Source organism: Panthera onca, chromosome D4, assembly GCF_046562875.1.
Source record: "Panthera onca isolate mPanOnc1 chromosome D4, mPanOnc1 haplotype 2, whole genome shotgun sequence".
NCBI classification, from domain to species: Eukaryota; Metazoa; Chordata; class Mammalia; order Carnivora; family Felidae; genus Panthera; species Panthera onca.
Window position 1 is genome coordinate 90,168,706 of NC_138351.1, and position 5,194 is coordinate 90,173,899.

Genomic DNA, 5,194 nt, shown 5'->3' on the forward strand with positions numbered 1-5,194 from the left:
GAAGGACAGTGATGCTTGAGGAATGGATACAAATGAGAAAAGCCTTACAATTGCCCCAGGGTAATGCCTAAAGGCAGTTTCCAGGCTGTGGTTCAGGGAAGCGGTACCCAGGCAGAGCGGGTGGGCTCCCTGGGTTAAGGTGACAGAGCCGTGAGTCTGGGGAGTCCAAAGTAGCCAGAGTTCACAGGACAGAGTGGCAGGGAGGGGAGGGGAGGTGCAGGTGGCCTCAGGGCCACCTCTGTAAAGCTTAGTGTGGGGTAACAACGCAGACTATGGTTCCAGACAGTTGTCTGCTGCACAGGAGGAGGGAGGAAAGGGCTCAGTCACACACACCCCCTTCCTCCTTCCGAATTCACCAGCCAGGTCAAGCATCTCCTCCTTCCCGGGGGTGCATGGGCAGAGAGGCCAATGCTAGTTGGGCTCCCTCCATCTGGAGGGAAAGAGTGGAGTAAGGACAAAGAGGCAATATTGGGGCACCTGAGGGGCTCAGTCAGTTAAGCGTCCCACTCTTGGTTTCGGCTCAGTTCATGATCTCACAGCTCATGGGTTCGAGCCCCGCATCGGGCTCTGTGCTGGTGGTATAGAGCCTGCTTGGGATTCTCTCTCTCTCTCTCTCCCTCTCTCTCTCTGCCCCTCCCCCACTTGCACTCCTCTCTCTCTCTCTCTTTTTTTTCAACTTCTTAAAAAATTTATTTATTTCGAGAGAGAGTTGCGGGGGCGGGGGAGGGGGGGGGAAGGCAGGGAGGAGCAGAGAGAGAGGGAGAGACAGAATCTCAAGCAGGCTCCGCACCGTCAGCACAGAGCCTGATGCAGGCCTCGAACTCACGAACCGTGAGATCATGACCTGAGCCGAAATCAAGAGTCTGAGCCACCCCGGAGCCCCATCTCTCTCCCTCTCTCCCTCTCTCTCCGTCTCTCTCTCTCACCCTCTCTCTTTCAAAATAAGTAAACTTTAAAAAGAAAGGAAAAAGAGGCAATATCGTTGACTACTCATACCTCAGGACGCCCCTCCACTGGCTCTGGGGTTATTCTCAGAGCTGAGTGTGGGCCCTCCACTCCTCCGCCTGTTTCCCAAAATGTGCCCCACCTGCCACCGTCTGTGCGCGTCATCCGCGTTACTGAACCACAAACTACGTTCTGGCTTAGTGGTTTGATCTGTGCAGCTGTTGGGGGCCAGGAAGAGTCCGCCGGGCAGCCCGTGTCTTCTCCGAGCAGCGCCAGCCCGGGGAGGCCTGGAAGATTCGCTGGGAAGTCGGCTTCCTCGGGCACCTGTTGGGGCCTCAGTGCTCCTGGGCCCTGTTCTCTGTGCCCGGGTGGCATCTCATTCCCTGGGGCTTCTCCACCTGGCTTGGGTTTCTCACGGCATAAGGTCTTCTGGAAGATGCACTTTGCACATGGCAGCTGACCTCTGAGCGTCTGGAAGCAGAAGTTCCCAGGCCAGTCAAGGGCAACTCCTGGTACTGACTGAACATCCCTCCCGCCCTGGTTCCCCTGGGGATGCCCCTGTCCCTGTGTCCCCCCAGGGATTCTCCTGCCCCCGTGTCCCCCAGCCAAATCTCCTGCCCCTGTGTCCTGTGTGGGTCAACCCCCCCCCCCCCCATCCCTGTGTCCTGTGTGGGTCAGTGCAGTCACATGATCTGGCAAGAGTCAAGGGGGTGGAGCACGGACCGCACGTCTTGGTGGGACTGTGGCTGAAGACGGTGTTGTGAGCCTCTTCGGGAAACTGGCCTCCCGTAGCTGCCGTGGTCCTACCCCCACCTCTGTGCCTCCCCGAGTCTTCCGCTCAGTGTCCCCTCGGCTCCATCCCCCGCGGCTGGTGGACGTCTCCCCTTGGCTGTCTTGTAGGCAGCTCAGCTGAGAATATCCGAACTTGGACCCAGGACCTCAGACCCTGAACCTGCTTCAAACCCTAAACCCTAAGCCCTTCCAGGAACCAATCCAGAAGCCCGGGCGCGCATCTTGCCCATTCAGTCAATTACAAACGCCCGAAGACCTTCCCCTCCCCCCTGACCCCACCGCTGCTCCCCGGTTCCTCGTCCAGGCCTCCATCGTCTCAGGTCTGCGTTACTCCGATACCGCCCGAGTGAGCACCCCCCCCGCCCCCCATGCACACCGCCTGTTCTAGCAACTTCTTCTCCATGTTGTGGCCACAGAGGTCTCCTCAGTGCTAACCTGATGGCGTCGTTCTCCAGCCGCTCCCCATCACCCTTGGCACAAAGCAGAGCCACCTCTTGCTCCCCTTGGGGTGCCTGGGGGGGCTCAGTCGGTTAAGCATCTGACTGTTGATTTCGGCTCAGGTCATGATCTCACAGTTCGTGAGATCGAGTCCCAAGTCAGGCTCTGCGTGGACAGTGTCGAGCCCGCTCAGAAATTCTCTCTCCCTCCTTCCCTGCCCCTTCTCCATGCTCTCTCTCTTTCTCTCACAATAAATAACTAAACACACACACACACACACACACACACACACACACACCGCTGCTCTCCCTCACTAAAGCCACCAGGCACACACAGCTCCTTCTGGGCGTCCAAAGCCACGGGCTTTCCTCTCCTGCCATCACTGGACCTTTGCACATTCTGTTCCCTTTGCTGAGGACACTCTTCCCCCGCCCTCCCCTACCTCCATCCTTGTCCAGATGGCCCTTCTCATCCTTCAGGTCTCACCTGAAACGGGACCTCTGAGAAATCCCCCTCTTGGCAACTCATCACCCAGTGAAGACAGTATTTTATCAAACGGTTTGAAATGGGTACTAACGGGAGGCAAGCATCCCTTCAATATTTCAAAAGCATGCTGAAGAGCAATCTTTCCAAATCACGACTCCCTCTCACAGAACCTATGATGGCTCCCTATTGTCCATAAGATCGAGCAACAGTTCCTCTGTCTGGCTTCATATACCCCAGTTCTATTCCCTCTGCTATGAATACTCACAGCAGCTGGGACCAAGTCACAAGAACTCTGTCTGATTCCTTTTGCTCTCTTGAGTTCCTGTGGTTGTATCCTGCCTTAAGAAGTATATCTTGTTTACTAATTCCCCCAGATGACCCCCGAATGTCATTTCCCATTATCCAACTTTCGTTTTCTGCATTCATATCCTTTCCCCCTGTCTCCCTGCACATCTCTGTTGATTCCTGCCCCTGTGTCTTTACTCTGTGTGTAGCTGCCCCTGCCTTGAATGCCCTCCCCCCCCCCCATCCCCGGACAGTGGGTGGGCCCACATTTCCCAGCACAAAGCTTCCTTCTGGAAGTCAAGTTATTCTTTTCTTTAAAGTTTCAAGTGGTGATAAAATACACACGGCATAACATTCACCATTGTAAATGGTACTGCTTAAAAAAATCTTTTTAATGTTTATTTCTAAGGGAGAGAGAGAGGCAGAGAGAGAGAGAGCGTGAGCAGGGGAGGGGCAGAGAGAGGGGGAGACGCAGAATCCGAAGCAGGCTCCAGGCTCTGAGCTGTCAGCCCAGAGCCCGACGCGGGGCTCAAACTCACGAGCTATGAGATCACGACCTGAGCTGAAGTCCGAAGCTTGACCACCTGAGCCCTCCAGGGCCGCCCCCCCCCCCCCATGGTAGCCACTTTTAAGTGTACAGTTCAGTGACATTAAAGTGCATTCACACTGTTGAGCAACCATCACAGCCATCCCTCTCCAGAACTCTTGGTATCTTGCAAAACTGAAACTTTGTATCCAGGAAAACACTAACTCCCCATTCCCTCCTCCCCTCGGCTCCTGGAGCCCAGCTGTCTACTTTCTGTCTCTATCAATTTGACTATTCTAGGTGCCTCATGTAAGCAAAATCATACAGTGCTTGTCCTTTTTTTTTTTTTTTTTTTTTAAGATTACGTATTTATTTGCAGGGGGTGGGGGAGGGAGGGAGAGAGAGTCCTAGGCAGGCTTCGCATTGTCAGCACAGAGGTCAACACGGGGCTCGATCTCACGGACCGTGAGATCGTGACCTGGGCTGACCTCAAGAGCTACCGACTCAGCCACCCAGGTGCCCCAGCGCTTGTCCTTTTGTGTCTGGCTTATTTCACTTGGCAAAACGTCCCCAAGGGGCGCCTGGGTGGCTCAGTTGGTAAGCATCCGACTGTGGCTCAGGTCAGGATCTTGCAATTGGTGAGTTCGAGTCCCACATCAGGTGAACTTGAGCCCTGCTTCAGGTAAAACATGAGCCCCGGGTGAGCTCCGCTTCTCTCTCTCTCTGTCCCTTGCTCACTTGCACCCTTCCCCCCCCCCCCCCCCCGCCAAAACACGTGTCCTCAAGGTTCATCCATGTTATAGCAGGTGCCAGAAATTCCCCTCCTTTTTAAGGTTGAATCATATTCCAGTGTGTGTATGTGTACATGTATCTCCCATTTTGCTTATCCGTTCATTCTTCGACGGACACTTGGATTACGTCCACTTTTTGGATACTGTGAATAGTGCTGCATGAATATAGATACACAAATATCTAAGACCCTGCTTTTGATTCTTTGGGGTATACGATGGCGCCCTACTTACAAGGGGTCGACTTACTATTTTTTGACTCCACTGTGGTGTGAAAGCAATACACATTCAGTAGAAACCACGCTTTGAATTGTGAAGGTTGACCTTTTCCTGGGCTATGCTACACAGCACAGTCCTTTCTCGTTGAAATGCTGGGCAGAGGTGGGCTGGGCCCCCCCCCCCCCCCCCAGTCCTGACACGATCACGTGAGTAAACCACCGGTAACTCTGACAACTATTTTGTGCCCATACAAATGTTCTGCTTTTCACTTCCCCCGTGATTTTCAATCAATTACATGAAACGGTGAACATTTTATTACAAAAGAGGTTTTGCATTAGGGGGTTTTGCCCAACTGCTGGCCAACGTATCTGGAGTACGTTTAAGGCAGGCCGGGCTAAGCTACGATGTTTGGTAGGTTAGGCGTCGTCAGTGCGTTTTTGACTTACGATATTTTCAGCTTATGATGTGTTTATTGGAACGTGACCCCATCGTAAGTCAAGGAAGACCTGTATACCCAGAGTGGAATTGCTGAATTGTATGGCAATTCTATTTTCAATTTTTTGAGGAGCCATTAGGCTGTTTTGCGCAGTGGCCGGACCAGTTTACCTTCCTGCCAACAGTGCACGAAAGCTCGAATTTCTCCACATCCTCGCCAGCACCGTTTGTTTTCTGTTTTGTTTTGTTTTGTTTTGTTTTGTTTTAATAATAGCCATCT